General features: G+C 38.9%; 5 non-coding genes across 5 annotated transcripts; all 5 read left to right on the forward strand.

Annotated features, from left to right (window-relative positions):
- The first annotated feature begins 4,996 nt into the window (after positions 1-4,996).
- Positions 4,997-5,068, forward strand: TRNAC-GCA (transfer RNA cysteine (anticodon GCA)). Its single transcript has one exon. It is a non-coding gene; the product is annotated as a tRNA-Cys (tRNA).
- A 434-nt stretch (positions 5,069-5,502) lies between these two features.
- TRNAR-GCG (transfer RNA arginine (anticodon GCG)) lies at positions 5,503-5,574 on the forward strand. The gene has a single exon. It is a non-coding gene; the product is annotated as a tRNA-Arg (tRNA).
- Positions 5,575-8,034: 2,460 nt separating this feature from the next.
- On the forward strand, positions 8,035-8,106 carry TRNAS-GGA (transfer RNA serine (anticodon GGA)). The gene has a single exon. It is a non-coding gene; the product is annotated as a tRNA-Ser (tRNA).
- Positions 8,107-14,859: 6,753 nt separating this feature from the next.
- TRNAS-GGA (transfer RNA serine (anticodon GGA)) lies at positions 14,860-14,931 on the forward strand. The gene has a single exon. It is a non-coding gene; the product is annotated as a tRNA-Ser (tRNA).
- Positions 14,932-15,867: 936 nt separating this feature from the next.
- Positions 15,868-15,939, forward strand: TRNAC-GCA (transfer RNA cysteine (anticodon GCA)). The gene has a single exon. It is a non-coding gene; the product is annotated as a tRNA-Cys (tRNA).
- Positions 15,940-24,111: the final 8,172 nt, after the last annotated feature.

The following is a 24,111-nucleotide window of genomic DNA, read 5'->3' on the forward strand; positions in this document are numbered from 1 at the left end:
GCAGTATGGTTTTCATAAAAATGTAACCTTTTTCACACCTTACAATAATATCAGTTATACAGCTTATCCATAATAGGCTGAACTTAGCACAAGTTTTATTTAAACGTGACTTATGAAGTAAATTTGCTTTCTTTCTATAAAGTTTAAAGAAGAAAATTAAGGAATAAAATGGAAAATTCTTTCTTTTAAATGGTGATTTAAAAAATTATGTAAATCGTTTCATTTAATACATCGGACTCTCTAAAACAAAGAGTCATTCTGTGTAATAAAAATTCTTGAGTATTTTGTGTGCTTTATGCAATCATCAAAGTCTTTTTTGGAAAGACTAAAGCACATCAGAGTAAAGGAAGTGCACCACAATGTAAAAGTTTCTAAAAATCTTCAAATTTTATGTATCAAAAACAAAAAAACATTATTTCCTTTATTAATATGTAGGGGGTATAGCTCATTGGCAGAGCATTTGACTGCAGATCAAGAGGTCCTTAGTTCAAATCCGAGTGCCCCCTGTAGTATGGTTTTCATAATAGAGGAAACCTTTTTCACACCTTACAATAATATTAGTTAGACAGCTTATCCATAATAGGTTGAACTTAGAACAAGTTTTATTTAAACGTGACTTATGAAGTAAATTTGCTTTCTTTCTATAAAGTTTAAAGAAGAAAATTAAGGAATAAAATGGAAAATTCTTTCTTTTAAATGGTGATTAAAAAAATTATGTAAATTGTTTCATTTAATACATCGGACTCTCTAAAACAAAGAGTCATTCGGTGTAATAAAAATTCTTGAGTATTTTGTGTGCTTTATGCAATCATCAAAGTCTTTTTTTTTTAAAGACTAAAGAACATCAGAGTAAAGGAAGTGCACCACAATGTAAAAGTTTCTAAAAACCTTTAAATTTTATGTATCAAAAACAAAAAAACATTATTTCTTTTAATAATATGTAGGGGGTATATCTCAGTGGAGAGCATTTGACTGCAGATGATAGAGGTCCTTGGTTCAAATCTGAGTGCCCCCTGTAGTATGGTTTTCATAAAAATGTAACAATTTTCAAACCTTTCAATAATATCATTTAGACAGCTTATCCATATCAGGCTGAACTTAGCACAAGTTTCTTTAAACGTGACTTATAAAGTAAATTTGCTCTCTTTCTATAAAGTTTAAATAAGAAAATTAAGGAATAAAATGGAAAATTCTTTCTTTTAAATGGTGATTAAAAAAAATTATGTAAATTGTTTCATTTAATACATCGGACTCTCTAAAACAAATAGTCATTCTGTGTAATAAAAATTCTTGAGTATTTTGTGTGCTTTATGCAATCATCAAAGTCTTTTTTTTGGAAAGACTAAAGCACATCAGAGTAAAGGAAGTGCACCACAATGTAAAAGTTTCTAAAAATCTTTAAATTTTATGTATCAAAAACAAAAAAACATTATTTCATTTATTAATATGTAGGGGGTATAGCTCAGTGGAGAGCATTTGACTGCAGATGAAGAGGTCCTTGGCTCAAATCAGAGTGCCCCCTGTAGAATGGTTTTCATAAAAATGTAACTTTTTTCACACCTTACAATAATATCAGTTATACAGCTTATCCATAATAGGTTGAACTTAGCACAAGTTTTATTTAAACATGACTTATGAAGTAAATTTGCTTTCTTTCTATAAAGTTTAAATAAGAAAATTAAGGAATAAAATGGAAAATTATTTCCTTTAAATAGTGATTAAAAAAATTCTGTAAATCATTTCATTTAATACATCGGACTCCCTAAAACAAAGAGTCATTCTGTGTAATAAAAATTCTTGAGTATTTTGTGTGCTTTATGCAATCATCAAAGTCTTTTTTTTTGAAAGACTAAAGCACATCAGAGTAAAGGAAGTGCACCACAATGTAAAAGTTTCTAAAAATCTTCAAATTTTATGTATCAAAAACAAATAAACATTATTTCTTTTATTAATATGTAGGGGGTATATCTCAGTGGCAGAGCATTTGACTGCAGATGAAGAGGTCCTTGGTTCAAATCCAAGTGCCCCCTGTAGTATGGTTTTCAGAAAAATGTAACCTTTTTCACACCTTATAATAATATCAGTTAGACAGCTTATCCATAATAGGTTGAACTTAGAACAAGTTTTATTTAAACGTGACTTATGAAGTAAATTTGCTTTCTTTCTATAAAGTTTAAATAAGAAAATTAAGGAATAAAATGGAAAATTCTTTCTTTTAAATGGTGATTAAAAAAATTATGTAAATCGTTTCATTTAATACATCGGACTCTCTAAAACAAAGAGTCATTCTGTGTAATAAAAATTCTTGAGTATTTTGTGTGCTTTATGCAATCATCAAAGTCTTTTTTTGGAAAGACTAAAGCACATCAGAGTAAAGGAAGTGCACCACAATGTAAAAGTTTCTAAAAATCTTTAAATTTTATGTATCAAAAAGAAAAAAACATTATTTCATTTATTAATATGTAGGGGGTATAGCTCAGTGGAGAGCTATTTGACTGCAGATGAAGAGGTCCTTGGCTCAAATCCGAGTGCCCCCTGTAGTATGGTTTTCAAAAAAATGTAACAATTTTCAAACCTTTCAATATTATCATTTAGACAGCTTATCCATATCAGGCTGAACTTAGCACAAGTTTTATTTAAACGTGACTTATAAAGTAATTTTGCTTTCTTTCTATAAAGTTTTAATAAGAAAATTAAGGAATAAAATGGAAAATTCTTTCTTTTAAATGGTGATTAAAAAAATTATGTAAATCGTTTCATTTAATACATCGGACTCTCTAAAACAAAGAGTCATTCTGTGTAATAAAAATTCTTGAGTATTTTGTGTGCTTTATGCAATCATCAAAGTCTTTTTTTTGGAAAGACTAAAGCATACCAAAGTAAAGGAAGTGCACCACAATGTAAAAGTTTCTAAAAATCTTTAAATTTTATGTATCAAAAACAAAAAAACTTTATTACTTTTATTATTATGTAGGGGGTATATCTCAGTGGAGAGCATTTGACTGCAGATAAAGAGGTCTTTGTTTCAAATCCGAGTGCCCTCTGTAGTATGGTTTTCATAAAAATGTAACAGTTTTCAAACCTTTCAATAATATCATTTAGACAGCTTATCCATATCAAGCTGAACTTAGCACAAGTTTTATTTAAACGTGACTTATGAAGTAAATTTGCTCTCTTTCTATAAAGTGTAAATAAGAAAATTAAGGAATAAAACGGAAAATTCTTTCTTTTAAATGGTGATTAAAAAAATTATGTAAATCGTTTCATTTAATACATCGGACTCTCTAAAACAAAGAGTCATTCTGTGTTATAAAAATTCTTGAGTATTTTGTGTGCTTTATGCAATCATCAAAGTCTTTTTTGGAAAGACTAAAGCACATCAGAGTAAAGGAAGTGCACCACAATGTAAAAGTTTCTAAAAATCTTTAAATTTTATGTATCAAAACCAAAAAAACATTATTTCTTTAATTAGTATGTAAGGGGTATAGCTCAGTGGCAGAGCATTTGATTGCAGATCACGAGGTCCTTGGTTCAAATCCGAGTTCCCCCTGTAGAATGGTTTTCATAAAAATGTAACCTTTTTCACACCTTACAATAATATCAGTTAGACAGCTTATCCATAATAGGTTGAACTTAGCACAAGTTTTATTTAAACGTGACTTATGAAGTAAATTTGCTTTCTTTCTATAAAGTTTAAATAAGAAAATGAAGGAATAAAATGGAAAATTATTTCCTTTAAATAGTGATTAAAAAAATTATGTAAATCGTTTCATTTAATACATCGGACTCTCTAAAACAAAGAGTCATTCTGTGTAATAAAAATTCTTGAGTATTTTGTGTGCTTTATGCAATCATCAAAGTCTTTTTTGGAAAAACTAAAGCACATCAGAGTAAAGGAAGTGCACCACTATGTAAAAGTTTCTAAAAATCTTCAAATTTTATGTATCAAAAACAAAAAAACATTATTTCTTTTATTAATATGTAGGGGGTATAGCTCAGTGGAGAGCATTTGACTGCAGATGAAGAGGTCCTTGGCTCAAATCCGAGTGCCCCCTGTAGTATAGTTTTCATAAAAATGTAACAATTTTCAAACCTTTCAATAATATCATTTAGACAGCTTATCCATATCAGGCTGAACTTAGCACAAGTTTTATTTAAACGTGACTTATGAAGTAAATTTGCTTTCTTTCTATAAAGTTTAAATAAGAAAATTAAGGAATAAAATGGAAAATTCGTTCTTTTAAATGGTGATTAAAAAAATTATGTAAATCGTTTCATTTAATACATCGGACTCTCTAAAACAAAGAGTCATTCTGTGTAATAAAAATTCTTGAGTATTTTGTGTGCTTTATGCAATCATCAAAGTCTTTTTTTTGGAAAGACTAAAGCATATCAGAGTAAAGGAAGTGCACCACAATGTAAACATTTCTAAAAATCTTTAAATTTTATGTATCAAAAACAAAAAAACATTATTTCTTTTATTAAAATGTAGGGGGTATAGCTCAGTGGAGAGCATTTGACTGCAGATGAAGAGGTCCTTGGTTCAAATCCGAGTGCCCCCTGTAGTATGGTTTTTATAAAAATGTAACAGTTTTCAAACCTTTCAATAATATCATTTAGACAGCTTATCCACATCAGGCTGAACTTAGCACAAGTTTTATTTAAACGTGACTTATGAAGTAAATTTGCTTTCTTTCTATAAAGTTTAAATAAGAAAATTAAGGAATAAAACGGAAACTTCTTTATTTTAAATAGTGATTAAAAAAATTATGTAAATCGTTTCATTTAATACATCGGACTCTCTAAAACAAAGAGTCATTCTGTGTAATAAAAATTCTTGAGTATTTTGTGTGCTTTATGAAATCATCAAAGTCTTTTTTGGAAAGACTAAAGCACATCAGAGTAAAGGAGGTGCACCACAATGTAAAAGTTTCTAAAAATCTTCAAATTTTATGTAGCAAAAACAAAAAAACATTATTTCTTTTATTAATATGTAGGGGGTATAGCTCAGTGGCAGAGCATTTGACTGCAGATCAAGAGGTCCTTGGCTCAAATCCAAGTACCCCCTGCAGTATGGTTTTCATAAAAATGTAACCTTTTTCACACCTTACAATAATATCAGTTATACAGCTTATCCATAATAGGCTGAACTTAGCACAAGTTTTATTTAAACATGACTTATGAAGTAAATTTGCTTTCTTTCTATAAAGTTTAAATAAGAACATGAAGGAATAAAATGGAAAATTATTTCCTTTAAATAGTGATTAAAACAAATATGTAAATCATTTCATTTAATACATCGGACTCTCTAAAACAAAGAGTCATTCTGTGTAATAAAAATTCTTGAGTATTTTGTGTGCTTTATGCAATCATCAAAGTCTTTTTTGGAAAGGCTAAAGCACATCAGAGTAAAGGAAGTGTACCACAATGTAAAAGTTTCTAAAAATCTTCAAATTTTATGTATCAAAAACAAAAAAACATTATTTCTTTTATTAATATGTAGGGAGTATATCTCAGTGGCAGAGCATTTGACTGCGGATCAAGAGGTCCTTGGTTCAAATCCAAGTGCCCCCTGTAGTATGGTTTTCATAAAAAAGGAAACCTTTTTCACACCTTACAATAATATCAGTTAGACAGCTTATCCATAATAGGTTGAACTTAGAACAAGTTTTATTTAAACGTGACTTATGAAGTAAATTTGCTTTCTTTCTATAAAGTGTAAAGAAGAAAATAAAGGAATAAAATGGAAAATTCTTTCTTTTAAATGGTGATTAAAAAAATTATGTAAATCGTTTCATTTAATACATCGGACTCTCTAAAACAAAGAGTCATTCAGTGAAATAAAAATTCTTGAGTATTTTGTGTGCTTTATGCAATCATCAAAGTCTTTTTTGGAAAGACTAAAGCACATCAGAGTAAAGGAAGTGCACCACAATGTAAAAGTTTCTAAAAATCTTTAAATTTTATGTATCAAAAATAAAAAAACATTATTTCTTTTATTGGTATGTAGGGGGTATAGCTCAGTGGCAGAGCATTTGACTGCAGATCAAGAGGTCCTTGCTTCAAATCCAAGTGCCCCCTGCAGAATGGTTTTCATAAAAATGTAACCTTTTTCACACCTTACAATAATATCAGTTAGACAGCTTATCCAAAATAGGTTGAACTTAGCACAAGTTTTATTTAAACGTGACTTATGAAGTAAATTTGCTTTCTTTCTATAAAGTTTAAATAAGAAAATTAAGGAATAAAATGGAAAATTCTTTCTTTTAAATAGTGATTAAAAAAATTATGTAAATCGTTTCATTTAATACATCGGACTCTCAAAAACAAAGAGTCATTCTGTGTAATAAAAAGTCTTGAGTATTTTCTGTGCTTTATGCAATCAGCAAAGTCTTTTTTGGAAAGACTAAAGCACATCAGAGTAATGGAAGTGCACCTCAATGTAAAAGTTTCTAAAAATCTTTAAATTTTATGTATCAAAAACAAAAAAACATTATTCCTTTTATTAATATGTAGGGGGTATAGCTCAGTGGAGAGCATTTGACTGCAGATGAAAAGGTCCTTGGTTCAAATCCGAGTGCCCCCTGTAGTATGGTTTTTATAAAAATGTAACAGTTTTCAAACCTTTCAATAATATCATTTAGACAGCTTATCCACATCAGGCTGAACTTAGCACAAGTTTTATTTAAACGTGACTTATGAAGTAAATTTGCTTTCTTTCTATAAAGTTTAAATAAGAAAATTAAGGAATAAATGGAAAATTCTTTCTTTTAAATGGTGATTAAAAAAATTATGTAAATCGTTTCATTTAATACATTGGACTCTCTAAAACAAAGAGTCATTCTGTGTAATAAAAATTCTTGAGTATTTTGTGTGCTTTATGCAATCATCAAAGTCTTTTTTTTAGAAAGACTAAAGCACATCAGAGTAAAGGAAGTGCACCACAATGTAAAAGTTTCTAAAAATCTTTAAATTTTATGTATCAAAAACAAAAAAACATTTTTTCTTTTCTTAATATTTAGGGGGTATATCTCAGTGGAGAGCATTTGACTGCAGATAAAGAGAGGTCCTTGGTTCAAATCTGAGTGCCCCCTGTAGTATGGTTTTCATAAAAATGTAACACTTTTCAAACCTTTCAATAATATCATTTAGACAGCTTATCCATATCAGGCTGAACTTAGCACAAGTTCTATTTAAACGTGACTTATGAATTAAATTTGCTCTCTTTCTATAAAGTTTAAATAAGAAAATTAAGGAATAAAATGGAAAATTCTTTCTTTTAAATGGTGATTAAAAAAATTATGTAAATCGTTTCATTTAATACATTGGACTCTCTAAAACAAAGAGTCATTCTGTGTAATAAAAATTCTTGAGTATTTTGTGTGCTTTATGCAATCATCAAAGTCTTTTTTGGAAAGACTAAAGCACATCAGAGTAAAGGAAGTGCACCACAATGTAAAAGTTTCTAAAAATCTTTAAATTTTATGTATCAAAAACAAAAAACATTATTTCTTTTCTTAATATGTAGGGGGTATAGCTCAGTGGAGAGCATTTGACTGCAGATGAAAAGGTCCATGGTTCAAATCAAAGTGCCCCATGTAGTATAGTTTTCATAAAAATGTAACAATTTTCAAACCTTTCAATAATATCATTTAGACAGCTTATCCATATCAGGCTGAACTTAGCACAAGTTTTATTTAACCGTGACTTATGAAGTGAATTTGCTTTCTTTCTATAAAGTTTAAATAAGAAAATTAAGGAATAAAATGGAAAATTCTTTCTTTTAAATAGTGATTAAAAAAATTATGTAAATCGTTTAATTTAATATATCGGACTCTCTAAAACAAAGAGTCATTCTGTGTAATAAAAATTCTTGAGTATTTTGTGTGCTTTATGCAATCATCAAAGTCTTTTTTTTTGAAAGACTAAAGCACATCAGAGTAAAGGAAGTGCACCGCAATATAAAAGTTTCTAAAAATCTTCAAATTTTATGTATCAAAAACAAAAAAACGTTATTTCTTTTATTAATATGTAGGAGGTATATCTCAGTGGCAGAGCATTTGACTGGAGATCAAGAGGTCCTTGGTTCAAATCCGAGTGCCCCCTGTAGTATGGTTTTCATAAAAATATAACCATTTTTACACCTTACAATAATATCAGTTAGAAAGCTTATCTATAATAGTTTGAACTTAGCACAAGTTTTATTTAAAAGTGACTTATGATTAGAGTTGAGCGCGGTTCTAGGTTCGAGGTTCTCCAGTTCTAGGCTCGAGTGATTTTGGGGGCTGTTCGAGATCGAACTAGAACTCGAGCTTTTTGCAAAAGCTCGATAGTTCTAGATACGTTCGAGAACGGTTCTAGCAGCAAAAAGCAGGGCTTTTTACAGCTACATTGTGCAGGGAGCAATCCTGGCAGTCTGCCAGAAGCTGGTAACCAAGATAAACATCGGGTATCCAACCAAAGCGCTTTGGTTAGTAACCCGATGTTTATCCTAGTTACGTGCAGGAAGCCGACACTTCCCCGCCCAGCTCGCTCCGCCCCCTCCACCCCGCGGCATTTATACATACACACACACACACACATGGCCCCGCTCGGCTTACCTGCGGTAATGAAGTCCCGCCATCCCGACCTCAGCACTGTCACTGTCCTCCAAGGCCGCCGCTTGTCACATCACCTTCTCTCGCTTCCGACCCGAGACTGACTAGCGGTGACGTCACGGGCCTCTCGCGATACTTGCTGTGAAGACGGCGGTCATTGAACTCGCTGACAGCAGCACTTGTCATCCCCTGCAGTGACCTGGGCTGACCCATTGATGTTAGCTCAGGTCACTGCATTGCTCTTCCAGCCAATGGGGAACATCCTGCTCTTCATTGACTGGGACAGTGTGGATCGTCATGGCAACCCCTTGGATTACACCAGACCTGGATTTGTTTTTCTTTCTAATAAATTGGTTAAAGAGGGAATGTATTGGGGAGTGTTTTTTCAAATAAAAATGTGTTTGACGTCTATTTTTTTTTATTACTGACTGGGTTGGTGATGTCGGGTATCTGATAGATGCCTGACCTCACCAACCCCAGGGCTTTTTGCCAGGTGACATTACACATCTGGTATTAACCCCATATATTACCCCGTTTGCCACCACACCAGGGCGCGGGATGAGCTGGGGCGAAGCACCAGGATAGGTGCATCTAATGGATGCGCCACGTCTGGGGCGGCTGCGGCCTGTTATTTTTAGGCTGGGGAGAGTCCAATAACCATGGACCTCCCTAGTCTGAGAATATCAGACCCCAGCTGTCTGCTTTACCTTGGCTGGTGATCCAATTTTGGGGGGACCCCTACGTGTTTTTTTTTTTTTAATTATTTATTTAATTTAAAATAACAGCATGGGGTGCCCTCAGTTTTGGTATACCAGCCAAAGTGAGGTTGCCAGCTGTGGTCTGCAGGCTGCAGCCGTCTGCTTTACCCTACCTAGCTGGCTACAAAACTGGGGGGAACCCTAAGTCATTTTTTTTTTCCTTTTTTTGGCTAAATACAAAGCTAAGCACCCCTTAGTGCCACATGAAAGGCACCAAAGGGTGCAAAATTACAAAATGCAGGAGAGTGGGACATTATGTTTCTTTCTGCCATTATAATGACAGAAAAGACTGATATGAAGTGCACAAGCACAGGAAAATCACCAGAGCGCTCTACGCTGTGAAAAGCAGTAGAAAATGGCACTGGAGTGAACATGTGACCGCCTTATGTAGGATGAAGCTATGGATCCTGGGTAAATTTATGCATTTACCCTCATTCAGTTTTTTTGCAGTACACAAAAAAAACGGAAGGCACACGGATAACAAACAGATGACATACGGACCGTCTACGGAACGGAAACGGATGCCACACGGATGCACCCGTGAAAAAAAACGGACTGTTTTTTGCAGACCACAAAAATGGATCGGTCGTGTTAATGTAGCCTTATTCTCATCTGCCGTTTATAAACAGCAGGCAGAAATAAGTGAATAGCGCCCCCCGGCGTCAGAAAATCTCCGGGGTTTCAGGGCTAGCTGAGACCCTGGAGATCATGATTCAGGACGGTTTTTCCGGTCCCCGCTCACGTGATCACAGGTATACACCGTACACCGATGATCACGTTACAGTAAATGACAGCGCCGGTAAAAAATTATTTATCTCCCGTCTGGCATGAACAAACACTTCTCCACTTCTTCTCCACTTCTCCACTTTTTCTCCACTTTTTCTCCACTCTTTCTCCATTTTTTCTCCACTTTTTCTCTACTTTTTCTCCACTTTTTCTCCACTTTTTCTCCATTTTTTCTCCACTTTTTCTCCATTTTTTCTCCATTTTTTCTCCACTTTTTCTCCACTTTTTCTCCACTTTTTCTCCATTTTTTCTCCACTTTTTTTCCACTTTTTCTCCACTTTTTCTCCACTTTTTCTCAATTTTTTCTCCACTTTTTCTTCACTTTTTCTCCACTTTTTCTACATTTTTTCTACATTTTTTCTCCACTTTTTCTCCATTTGTTCTCCATTTTTTCTCCACTTTTTCTCCATTTTTTCTCCACTTTTTCTCCACTTTTTCTCCATTTTTTCTCCACTTTTTCTCCATTTTTTTTCCACTTTTTCTCCACTTTTTCTCCACTTTTTCTCCGTTCTTTTCCTATGGTCGGTCTACCCATTAGCTCTGCCATGCATAGTGTAGCTCTACACCTACTGCACATGTTACTTTATGATTGACATCTCTTTCGTACCAGAGCTGTCTAAGCCTACTCTGACCCCATATTTGTCATTACTATATTGTCCTTGTACTGTATTATGACATTTGTATCATGTGTTTCATTTCTTGCTGTGTTACAATTTTTTTGCTGCATCCCAATTGTACCTTTACATTGTTTGAGTTTATGTTATTGTTCTCTCACTCTTATGTGATACTGATTATTGTCATTTTTCATAATTACATGCAGATAAGTCCAATCTGACGAAGGCTCAGGCCGAAACGTCATTTGTAACTTGTTTTGGACAAAAACATATATGCTTATGAAAATTTTTTTTTCTTAATACGGACCAATAAAGAGTGATTTTGCATTACTATCCGTTGTGACTTACTGACTTAGTCTGGGAGATTTAGAGTGCCGAGGTTACTCACTAATTTTATCTATTATTACCTCTGAGCACCTATATACCAGTGAGCAGAGCTTCCTCTACAGTAGTTCTCCTGATTAGGCATGCCCTTACCTCATGAGCAGGGCATTGCAGCTTTGGTAGCAACCATTACGACATGGACTCTGCTGCTGTGGACCCGGGGAGAGTGAGTGCAGATTCATTGCACCCACACTCCTCACATGAAGGGTCCGCACTCCTAGAAAATGGGGGATACGTTCCCTGAGTGTCTCCCCCCCATATTTTATATGGTCCAGAGTCGTCGTGGGACCCCTTTATTTTTTTTCTTACAATAAATTGGTGAAAGAGGAAATGTTTTGGGGACTGTTTTTTCAAATAAATTTCTTTTGTCGATTTTTTGTTTTTGTTAGTACTGACAGTTTATGATGTTGGGTATCTAATAGACGCCATGACATCACAAACTGCTGGGCTTGATCTCAGGTGACTTTACAGCTAGTATCAACCCGATTTATTACCCCGTTTGCCACTGCATCAGGGCACGGGATGAGCTGGGGTGAAGAGCCAGGATTGGCGCATCTAGTGGATGCGCCACGTCTAGGGTGCCTGCGGCCTGCTATTTTTAGGCTGTGAAGGCCCAATAACTATGGACCTTCCCACCCTGAGAATACCAGACCACAGCTGTCCACTTTACCTTGGCTGGTGATCCAATTTGGAGGGGACCCTACTTTTTTTGTGTAATTATTAATATTTATAAAATAATTATAAAAAAAGAGCCTGGGGGGACCTCCACATTGGATCCCCAACCACGGTAAAGCTGCCAGCTGTGGTTTTCAGGCTACAGACATCTGCTTTACCCTAGCTGGCTATCAAAAATGGGGGGACCCAACGTCATTTTTTTTTTAACTATTTTTTAAATAGAAAAAATTAATGGGCTTCCCTGTATTTTGATTGCCAACCAAGGTAACGACAGGCAGATGGGGGTGGCAACCCATAGCTGTCTGCTTTATCTGTGCTGAGAATCAAAAATACCGCGGAGCGCTATGTCATTTTTTTTAAAGATTTATTTTTACAGCACTGTGATGTCCAGCAATCAAAATACAGGGAAGCCCATTTTGTTTTTAGTTATTTAAATAAATAATTAAAAAAAATATATATGGGCTCCCGCTGCATTTTTTGTATTGCTAGCTAAGGGTAATCCAAGCAGCTACTGGCTGCTAACCCCCACTGCTTGGTGTTACCTTCACTGGCAATGGAAAATCCAGGGAAGCATTTTTTAATTTTTTGGCCAAAAAACTACAAAAAAAGGACGTGAGCTTCGCCATATTTTTGTATGCTAGCCAGGTATAGCAGGCAGGTGCTGGAAGAGTTGGATACAGCGCCAGAAGATGGCGCTTCTATGAAAGTGCCATTTTCTGAGGCGGCTGCAGACTGCAATTCGCAGCAGTGGGGCCCAGAAAGCTCAGGCCAACCTGTGCTGCGTATTCCAATCCCCAGCTGCCTAGATGTACCTGGCTGGACACAAAAATGGAGCGAAGCCTACGTCATTTGTTTTCTAACTATTTCATGAAATTCATGAAATAATAAAAAAAGGGCTTCCCTTTATTTTTGGTTCCCAGCCGGGAAACTGGGGGTTGGGGGCAGCCGTACCTGCCTGCTGTACCTGGCTAGCATACAAAAATATGGCGAAGCCCACATAATTTTTTCAGCAAAAAACTTCTGCATACAGTCCTGGATGGAGTATGCTGAGTATGCTGAGCCTTGTAGTTCTGCAGCTGCTGTGTGTCTGTATGGAGAAGAGCAGACAGCAGCTGCAGAACTACAAGGCTCAGCATACTCCATCCAGGACTGTATGCAGAAGTTTTTTGCCCACCAAAAAAATGACGTGGGCTTCGCCATTTTTTTGTATGCTAGCCAGGTACAACATGCAGCCACGGGCTGCCTCCAACCCCCAGTTGCCTATTTGTACCCGGCTGGGAACCAAAAATATAGGGAAGCCCTTTTTTTTAATTATTTCATGAAATAATTAAAAAACAAATGACGTGGGCTTCGCCCCATTTTTGTGTCCAGCCGGGTACAACTAGGCAGCTGGGGATTGGAATCCGCAGCACAGGTTAGCCCGAGGTTTCTGGGCGCCTCTGCTGCGAATTTCAGTCCGCAGCCGTCCCAGAAAATGGCGCTCTCATAGAAGCGCCATCATCTGGCGCTGTATCCAACTCTTCCAACAGCCCTGGAGCCGGGTTGCTTGTTGGGTAATCATGAGCTAATACTGGCTTTGTTTTACTAGCCAGTATTAAGCCAGAGATTCTTAATGTCAGGCACGTTTGACCCGGCCATTAAGAATCTCCAATAAAGGGTTAAAAAAAAGACACCACACAGAGAAAAAATACTTTAATAGAAATAAATACACAGACACATTAGAGACTCCATCTTTATTACCCCCTGTCAGCCCAATAAATCCCCAATAAACCAGCGCTGATAAGAGGTTTTTAATAGAGGCTTAAATTATAAGCAGCAATTTCAGCGTTCCAAGTGCCTTTAAATGAATTTGAAGAAACTGCACTTCAGGATTGTAGAGAGGATTGTAGTGAGGATGAGGTGCCCCAGCCCATTACTTGATGGGCTGGGGCACCTCATCCTCACTACAATCCTCACTAGTGTAGTAGTAGTGACAATTGTAGTGAGGATGAGGTGCACCAGCCCATCATGGGCTGGGGCACCTCATCCTCACTACAATCCTCAATACAATCGGGAAGCAGCGTGCAGCCTTCACTCCGTGAGTGATCAGTGCTGCTAGCGGTAACAGCGGTAACGCTGACAGACGCGTTACCATAGCAACGGTGCTCCCGGAGCCGCGGTTAGCGGTGACGTCACCGTTAACTGCATTGCTATGGCAACGGTGATCTCCGTTAATGACCGGCTGTGTCAGCCGGTCCCTAACGGAACGGGGAGTCAACCGTGTGCTAGAGCATATCGCCGGTACACGGCGATACACAAATGTGCACCATGTACCGGAGAGATGCACTCGCAGGTCCTACATGACGTTTCATAGTCATGTGACCAGTCTGTAGCCAATGAGATAATAGCCACGTGACTGGTCACATGGCTATTTTGACGTCACGATAGGTCCTGCATCTCTGCTGGCAGTGCCGGTCACCGGGAGGATTCAGCAATCATCGGATGGAATAGCGGCAGGAGACAGAGTGCAGGAGGGATCGCGGGGACCGGTAAGTGTTATGGCAATGTTTATTAACTGTTTGTGTACATTTATCATGCATTTTTATGTGTTTGTGATTGCCTCCCATTATAGCCTATTGGTTCGAATTCGGTTTGTCGAACGTTTGACGAACCGAACTCGAACGGGACCCCAGTTCGGCGAACCGACCTCGAGCCGAACCGCGACCGGTTCGCTCATCTCTACTGATGATGTAAATTTGCTTTCTTTCTATAAAGATTAAATAAGAAAATTAAGGAATTTAATGGAAAATTCTTTTTTTTAAATAGTGATTAAAAAAATATGTAAATCATTTCATTTAATACATCGGACTCTCTAAAACAAAGAGTCATTCAGTGAAATAAAAATTCTTGAGTATTTTGTGTGCTTTATGCAATAATCGAAGTCTTTTTTGGAAAGACTAAAGCACATCAGAGTAAAGGAAGTGCACCACAATGTAAAAGTTTCTAAAAATCTACAAATTTGATGTATCATAAACAAAAAAACATTCTTTCTTTTATTAATAAGTAGGGGGTATAGCTCAGTGGCAGAGCATTTGACTGGAGATCAAGAGGTCCTTGGTTCAAATCCTTGTGCACCCTGTAGTATGGTTTTCATAAAAATGTAACCATTTTCACACCTTACAATAGTATCATTTAGACAGCTTATCCATATCAGGCTGAACTTAGCATAAGTTTTATTTAAACGTGACTTATGAAGTAAATTTGCTTTCTTTCTATAAAGTTTAAATAAGAAAATTAAGGAATAAAATGGAAAATTCTTTCCTTTAAATAGTGATTAAAAAAATTATGTAAATCGTTTCATTTAATACATCGGACTCTCTAAAACAAAGAGTCATTCTGTGTAACAAAAATTCTTGAGTATTTTGTGTGCTTTATGCAATCATCAGTCTTTTTTGAAAAGACTAAAGCACATCAGAGTAAAGGAAGTGCACCACAATGTAAAAGTTTATAAAAATCTTCAAATTTTATGTTTCAAAAACAAAAAAACATTCTTTATTGTATTTTTATGTAGGGGGTACAGCTCAGTGGCAGAGCATTTGATTGCAGATCAAGAGATCCTTGGTTCAAATCCGAGTGCCCCATGTGGTATAGTTTTCATAAAAATGTAACCATTTTCACACCTTACAATAATATCATTTAGACAGCTTATCCATATCAGGCTGAACTTAGCACAAGTTTTATATAAACGTGACTTATGAAGTAAATTTGCTTTCTTTATATAAAGTTTAAATAAGAAAATTAAGGAGTAAAATGAAAAAATCTTTCCTTTAAATAGTGATTAAAAATTATGTAAATCGTTTCATTTAATACATCGGACTCTCTAAAACAAAGAGTAATTCTGTGTAATAAAAATTCTTGAGTATTTTGTGTGCTTTATGCAATCATTAAAGTCTTTTCTGGAAAGACTAAAACACATCAGAGTAAAGGAAGTGCACCACAATGTAAAAGTTTCTAAAAATCTTTAAATTTTATGTATCAAAAACAAAAAAACATTCTTTCTTTTATTAATGTGTAGGGGGTATAGCTCAGTGGCAGAGCATTTGACTGCAGATCAAGAGGACCTTGGTTCAAATCCGAGTGCCTCCTGTAGTATGGTTTTCATAAAAATGTAACCATTTTTACACCTTACAATAATATCATTTAGACAGCTTAACCATATCAGGTTGAACTTAGCACAAGTTTATTTAAACGTGACTTATGAAGTAAATTTGCTTTCTTTCTATAAAGTTTAAATAAGAAAATTAAGGAATAAAATGGAAAATTCTTTCCTTTAAATAATGATTAAAAAAATTATGTAAATCGTTTCATTTAATACATCGGACTCTCTAAAACAATGAGTCATTCTGTATAATAAAAATTATTGAGTATTTTTTGTGCTTTATGCAATCATCAAAGTCTTTTTTGGAAAGACTAAAGCAAATTAGAGTAAAGGGAGTGCACCACAATGCAAAAGTTTCTAAAAATCTTTAAATTTTATGTATCAAAAACAAAAAAACATTATTTCTTTTATTAATATGTAGGGGCTATAGCTCAGTGGCAGAGCATTTTACTGCAGATCAAGAGGTCCTTGGTTCAAATCCGAGTGGCCCCTGTAGTATGGTTTTCATAAAAATGTAACCATTTTCACACCTTACAATAGCATCATTTAGACAGCTTATCCATATTAGGCTGAACTTAGCACAAGTTTTGTTTAAACGTGACTTATGAAGTAAATTTGCTTTCTTTCAATAAAGTTTAAATAAGAAAATTAAGGAATAAAATGGAAAATTCTTTCCTTTAAATAGTGATTAAAAAAATTATGTAAATCGTTTAATTTATTACATCGGACTCTCTAAAACAAAGAGTCATTCTGTGTAATAAAAATTCTTGAGTATTTTGTGTGCTTTATGCAATAAACAAAGTCTTTTTTGGAAAGACTAAAACACATCAGAGTAAAGGAAGTGCACCACAATGTAAAAGTTTCTAAAAATCTTTAAATTTTATGTATCAAAAACAAAAAAACATTATTTTTTTATAAAAATGTAGGGGGTATAACTCAGTGGCAGAGCATTTGACTGCAGATTAAGAGTAGAGTTGAGCGCGGTTCAAGTGATTTTGGGGGCTGTTGTAGATCGAACTAGAAATCGAGCTTTTTGCTAAAGTTTGATAGTTCTAGTTATGTTCGAGAACTCTTCTAGCAGCAAAAAGCAGGGCTTTTTACAGCTACAGTGTGCAGGAGCCATCGCTGGCAGCCTGCCAGAAGCTGGTAACCAAGATAAACATCGGGTATCCAGCCAAAGCGCTTTGGTTAGTATTCCGATATTTATCCTAGTTACGTGTGCAGGAAGCCGACACTTCCCCGCTCAGCTCACTTCGCCAACTCCTGCACACAGCATGTACGTGTACACACACACACACACTAACCTGTCCCCAGCCAAGCAGTCCACGACACTGACATACTCAGCGCCACATGACCCCGCTAGGCTCCACCCACTTGGCACTCCACCGCCAGTACACGTGGATCCGCCCACCTGGCACTCTGCACAGATGGTTCCGCTAGGCTCCGCCCACCTGGCACTCTGCACACATGGTCCCACTAGGCTCCACCCACCTGGCACTCTGCACACATGGTCCCGCTAGGCTCCGCCCACTTGGCACTCTGCACACATGGCACTGCTAGGTTCCGCCCACCTGACACTCTGCACACATGGTCCCGCTATGCTCCGCCCACCTGGCACTCTGCACACATTACCCCGCTAGGCTCCGCCCAACTGGCACTCTGCACACATGGCGCTGCTAGGCTCTGCCCACCTGGCACTCTGCACACATTGCCCCACTAGGCTCCGCTCACCTGGCACTCTGCACACATGGCGCTGCTAGGCTCCGCCCACCTGGCACTCTGCACACATGGTCCCGCTAGGCTCCGCCCACCTGAGACTCTGCACACATGGCGCTGCTAGGCTCCGCCCACCTGTCACTCGGCACACATTACCCTGCTAGGCTCCGCCCACCTGGCACTCTGCACACATGGTCCCGCTAGGCTACGCCCACCTGGCACTCTGCACACATTGTCTCGCTAGGCTCCGCCCACCTAGCACTCTGCACACATGGCGCTGCTAGGCTCCGCCCAGCTGACACTCTGCATACACGGACCCGCTAGGCTCCGCCTACCTGGCACTCTGCACACATTACCCCGCTAGGCTCCGCCCACCTGTCATTCTGCACACATTACCCCGCTAGGCTCCGCCCACCTGGCACTCTGCACACATGGTCCCGCTTATCTTACCTGCGGTGATGAAGTCACGACCTCAGCGCTTTCACTGTCCTCCATTGCCGCCGCTTGTCACATCACCTTCTCTCACTTCCAACCCGAGACTGACTAGCGGTGACGTCACGGGCCTCTCGCGATACTTGACTGTGAAGGTCATTGAACTCAGTGTCAGGTGCTGTCAGCAGTGCAGGAGATCAGCGCAGGTAATGTACCTCGCTGATAGCAGCACTTGTCATCCCCTGCAGTGACCTGGGCTGACCCATTGATGTTAGCTCAGGTCACTGCACTGCTCTCCCAGCCAATGGGGAACATCCTGCTCTTCATTGACTGGGACAGTGTGGATCGTCATGGGAACCCCTTGGATTACACCAGACCTGGATTTGTTTTTCTTTCTAATAAATTGGTTAAAGAGGGAATGTTTTGGGGAGTGTTTTTTTCAAATAAAAATGTGTTTGTCGTCTATTTTTTATTTCTTACTGACTGGGTTGGTGATGTTGGGTATCTGATAGACGCCTGACCTCACCAACTCCAGGGCTTGGTGCCAGGTGACATTACACATCTGGTATTAACCCCATATATTACCCCGTTTGCCACCGCACCAGGGCACGGGATGAGCTGGGGCGAAGCACCAGGATTGGCGCATCTAATGGATGCGCCACTTCTGGGGCAGCTGCGGCCTGCTATTTTTAGGCTGGGGAGAGTCCAATAACCATGGACCTCCCTAGTCTGAGAATATCAGACCCCAGCTGTCTGCTTTACCTTGGCTGGTGATCCAATTTTGGGGGGACCCCTACGTGTTTTTTTTTTTAAAATTATTTAATTTAAAATAACAGCGTGGGGTGCCTCAGTTTTGCATTACCAGCCAAGGTGAAGCTGCCAGCTGTGGTCTGCAGGCTGCAGCCGTCTGCTTTACCATAGCTGGCTACAAAAATAGGGGGAACCCTACGTCATTTTTCTGTTTCATTTTTTTGGCTAAATACAAAGCTAAGCACCCCTTAGTGCCACATGAAAGGCACCAAATGATGCAAAATTACAAAATGCAGGAGAGTGGGACATTATGTGTCTTTCTGCCATTATAATGACAGAAAAGACTGATATGAATTGTACAAGCACTGTAAAATCACCAGAGCGCTCTACGCTGTGAAAAGCAGTAGAAAATGGCACTGGAGTGAACATGTGACCGCCTCATGTAGGTTGAAGCTATGGATCCTGGGTACATTTATGTATTTTCCCTCCTTCAGTTTTTTTGCAGTACGCAAAAAAAACGGAAGGCACACGGATAACAAACAGATGACATACGGACCGTCTACGGAACGGAAACGGATGCCACACGGATGCACCCGTGAAAAAAAACGGACTGTTTTTTGCAGACCGCAAAAATGGATCGGTCGTGTTAATGTAGCCTTATTCTGATCTGCCGTTTATAAACAGCAGGCAGAAATAAGTGAATAGCGCCCCCCAGCATTTTTCAGGCATAGCTGAGACTATGGAGATCCTGATTCAGGACAGTTTTTCTGGTCCCCGCTCACGTGATCACAGGTATACACCGTACACCGATGATCATGTTAGAGTAAATGACAGAGTCGGTAAAAAATTATTTATCTCCCATCTGGCATGAACTAACATGATAAATATCCTCCCCGGTCCCCTCCGGTCCCCCGGTGTTGCCAAAGTGCCCCCCCTGATGCCCTACCAGAAATCCAAGATGGCCACGCGCACAGCAGCGCGCCGGCTGCATTCACCCTACTCCTCTGATTTCTGTCGCATGTGCCATGACACATGCGACAGAAAACTCCTCCCCAGGCCGTGCCAGGTCACCCCCTATAACCCCACCGGTGTTCCCCAGTGTCCCTCGGTACTTGTGCAGCGTTGATCCCCCGCGGCCCTCTCCTTCACAATAGACACTGCCGCATGCACAGAGCGGCTGTCAGCTCAAGTTCCTGTGTTCAGACATAGTGAGTGGTGGTTATGCATTTGTAAGCTAAATGGGCGGCACAGTGGCTCTGTGGTTAGCACTGCAGTGTTGCAGCGCTGAAGTCGTGGGTTCAATTCCCACCAAGGACACCATCTGCAAGGAGTTTGTATGTTCTCCCCGTGTTTGCGTGGGTTTTCTCTTGGTACTCTGGTTTCCTCCGACACTCCAAAGACATACAGATAGGGAATTTAGATTGTTAGCCCTAATGGGGACAGTGTGTCCAATGTATGTAAAGCGCTATGGAATTAATAGCTCTATATAAATGAATAAATTATTATTATTACTGCAATGCCCTGCTCATGAGGTAAGGAACATAGTTGATCAGGAGAGCTATATACTACATTTCCAAATGGAGGGATTTGATCTTATAGTTTCCCTGCTGAATGACTACCAAACATGAGAGTCCGTTATACGCCACAAGAAAACACATCTAAATAGCGAGCTCTGTTTTTTAGTATTCATTCAGCTGGATAACTGGACTTAAAGGGGTATTCCATCTCCAAGATCCTATCCCCTATATATAGTAGGTGGAATAGCAATAATATCAGCAAATACCAATATTTGGAAATGTAGAATAGTTCTCCTGATTAGGCATGCCCTTACCTCATTAGCAGGGCATTGCAGCTTTGGTAGCAACCGTTACGACATGGACTCTGCTGCTGTGGACCCGGGGAGAGTGGGTGCAGATTCATTGCACCCACACTCCTCACATGGAGGGTCTGCACTCCTAGAAAATGGGGGATACATTCCCGTTTTTTCCTTATAATAATTTTGTGAAAGAGCGAATGTTTTGGGGAGTTTTCTTTTAAATACATTTTTTTTGTCGATTTTTTTTGTTAGTACTGACAGTTTGTGATGTCAGGTATCTGATAGACACCATCACATCACAAACTGCTGGGCTTGATGTCAGGTGACTTTACAACTAGTATCAACCCCATTTATTACCCCATTTGCCACTGCACCAGGGCATGGGATGAGCTGTGGTGAAGCGCCAGGATTGGCGCATCTAGTGGATGCGCCACATCTGGGGTGTCTGTGGCCTGCTGTTTTTAGGCTGTAGAAAAGAAAAAGAACTGGAGCATTCAAAGGGCTGCTTATAAAACATCCAAAACTTTATTGCACATAAATATTAAAAGTAGGTTTCAATTGTTACATATATGAAAGTGCTATTGAAGAACAAAGGTGAATAACCACAAAAAGTATGGGGAGCAGAGGAGAAAACCACCCTAGTAAGGGGAAATAAATTAGACAGGGACCAGGAAAAATAGGTAGGTATTCATAAGTGGCCAGCAGGTATGGCGCCCTTATCCTGACATGGTATATCACGATGTACAGCCCAATCAGCGTCAGACCATTAAACCAGGGCAGAGGCACCAAAACACAGCCAGTCACATAGAAAGAGTTAAGTAACAGTCCCAGAGCTTACAGGGAAGTAGAATAGACAGGGACCAGGAGAAATAGGTAAATATTCATAAGTGGCCAGCAGGTATGGCGCCCTTATCCTGACATAGTATATCAAGATGTACAGCCCAATCAGCGTCAGACCATTAGACCAGGGCAGGGGCACCAAAACGCAGCCAGTCACATAGAAAAAGTTAAGTAACAGTCCCAGAACTTACACATGATGATGAAGGTGGTCACCAAAGCATCCCACACCAGAGAAAAGGAGCCTTCCTACGCGCGTTTCGCAACACGGGTTATGTCTGGCTTCATGAGGGAAGGTATGAAGAAAATGCCGTTCAAGGACCTTAAGTAAGAGGTCACATGACCTCATTGGACTGACCAGGACCTAGAAAATGTGTTCCGACCAATCGGATCCCCGCGTACGCGCATGCGCACCGCACGCCAGGCATCACACGCCCCACAGCCGTCCAATGAGAAGGGAGGCCCGGAGCCCAGCATTATCTGGACTCCAAAGCCACCCCCACCCATCAGAAGGACGGCCAGGGGGCGGGCAAGGCCAGCGAGCGGCGCGCACGGGTCACGGGGATCAGAGGGCGGGACACAGCTCCCAGCCAGAGCCCGTCTTTCAGCCAATCGGGTTGCTATAATGGCGCGCAGACATCGCGCGGCGAGAATCCGCAACTGATCCCCAGCAGTCCAGCGAGGAGGGACGCAGCGAGCCCCCTGGCCCAGGGGCCCACAGCATCCCCCCACACCCAAAAGGGACGCCGGGCAAGCAGTGCGGATAAATCGGCGAAGGCGCGCACAGGAACCAGAGGACGGGACGGGCAAATGGCTGGGAAAGTATAAATAAGCCAAGTGGCAATAAATAAGTACCCATGTCATCCCATAACAATGCTACGATGGCATAGATGAACAATGACATAATAAACAAGAATATACAAAACAATAGAAATGGGAGGAAAGGGGAATATTATGAAAGAATCTTCTTAAAGTGACAGTGCATCAATATCACGGGAGAGCCATAATGGAACAATTTTCCGATATAGATGTTAGGTCCAAGTCCAATATGCAAACCACAGTAGATTTTTAATGTCAAAAGATCCTATGAAGGCAAAAGGAATAAATTTAGAACACTGGGAGTATGAAATGGGGACAATAGAAACCAATTAAGAACATTAAAAAGGAAAATTTTTACCTAAGTTAAAAAGAAAGAACGGTGCAATATATTGAATCTCAAATGACACCTCATAAAAAAGGGGCAAAATTTAGGGCCTCATTAAGGCCCTTCGGTGTTACTGTGTCCAAAATGGTGATCCATTTTAGTTCACGTTGGGCCAAAAGTTTTTTATTTTTAGGCTGTGAAGGCAAGGCCCAATAACTATGGACCTTCCCACCCTGAGAATACCAGACCACAGCTGTCCGCTTTACCTTGGCTGGTAATCCAATTTGGGGGGGACCCTACTTTTTCTTTGTAATTATTATTATTTATAAAATAATTATAAAAAAAGAGCCTGGGGTGACCTCCACATTGGATCCCCAACCACGGTAAGGCTGCCAGCTGTGGTTTTCAGGCTACAGACGTCTGCTTTACCCTAGCTGGCTATCAAAAATAGGGGGACCCAACATCATTTTTTTTTAACTATTTTTTAAATAGAAAAAATTAATGGGCTTCCCTGTATTTTGATTGCCAGCCAAGGTAATGCCAGGCAGATGGGGATGGCAACCCATAGCTGTCTGCTTTATCTGCACTGAGAATCAAAAATACCGCGGAGCGCTACGTAATTTTTTTTAAAGATTTATTTTTACAGCACTGTCATGTCAGGCAATCAAAATACAGGGAAGCCCTTTTTGTTTTTAGTTAGTTAAATAATTAATTAATTAAAAAAAATATATATGGGCATTTTTTGTATTGCTAGCTATGGGGTAATCCAAGCAGCTACTGGCTGCTAACCCCCACTGCTTGGTGTTACCTTCACTGGCAATGGAAAATCCAGGGAAGCATTTTTTATTTTTTTTGCCAAAAAACTACAAAAAAAATGACGTGGGCTTTGCCATATTTTTGTATGCTAGCCAGGTACAGCAGGCAGGTATGGCTGCCCCCAACCCCCAGCTGCCTATTTGTACCCGGCTGGGAACTAAAAATATAGGGAAGCCCTTTTTTTAATTAATTCATGAATTTTATGAAATAATTAAAAAAAAAAACGACGTAGGCTTTGCCCCATTTTTGTGCCCAGCCGGGTACAACTAGGCAGCTGGGGATTGGAATCCACAGCACAGGTTAGCCCGAGGTTTCTGGGCCCCTCTGCTGTGAATTGCAGTCTTCAGCCGCCCCAGAAAATGGTGCTCTCATAGAAGCGCCATCATCTGGCGCTGTATCCAACTCTTCCAACAGCCCTGGAGCCGGGTGGCTTGTTGGGTAATCATGAGTTAATACTGGCTTTGTTTTTCTAGCCAGTATTAAGCCAGAGATTCTTAATGTCAGGCACGTTTGACCCGGCCATTAAGAATCTACAATAAAGGGTTAAAAAAAAACACCACACAGATAAAAAATACTTTAATAGAAATAAATACACAGACACATTAGAGACTCCATCTTTATTACCCCCTGTCACCCCTCCACGATCCT

This window comes from Anomaloglossus baeobatrachus, chromosome 1, assembly GCF_048569485.1.
Source record: "Anomaloglossus baeobatrachus isolate aAnoBae1 chromosome 1, aAnoBae1.hap1, whole genome shotgun sequence".
NCBI lineage: Eukaryota > Metazoa > Chordata > Amphibia > Anura > Aromobatidae > Anomaloglossus > Anomaloglossus baeobatrachus.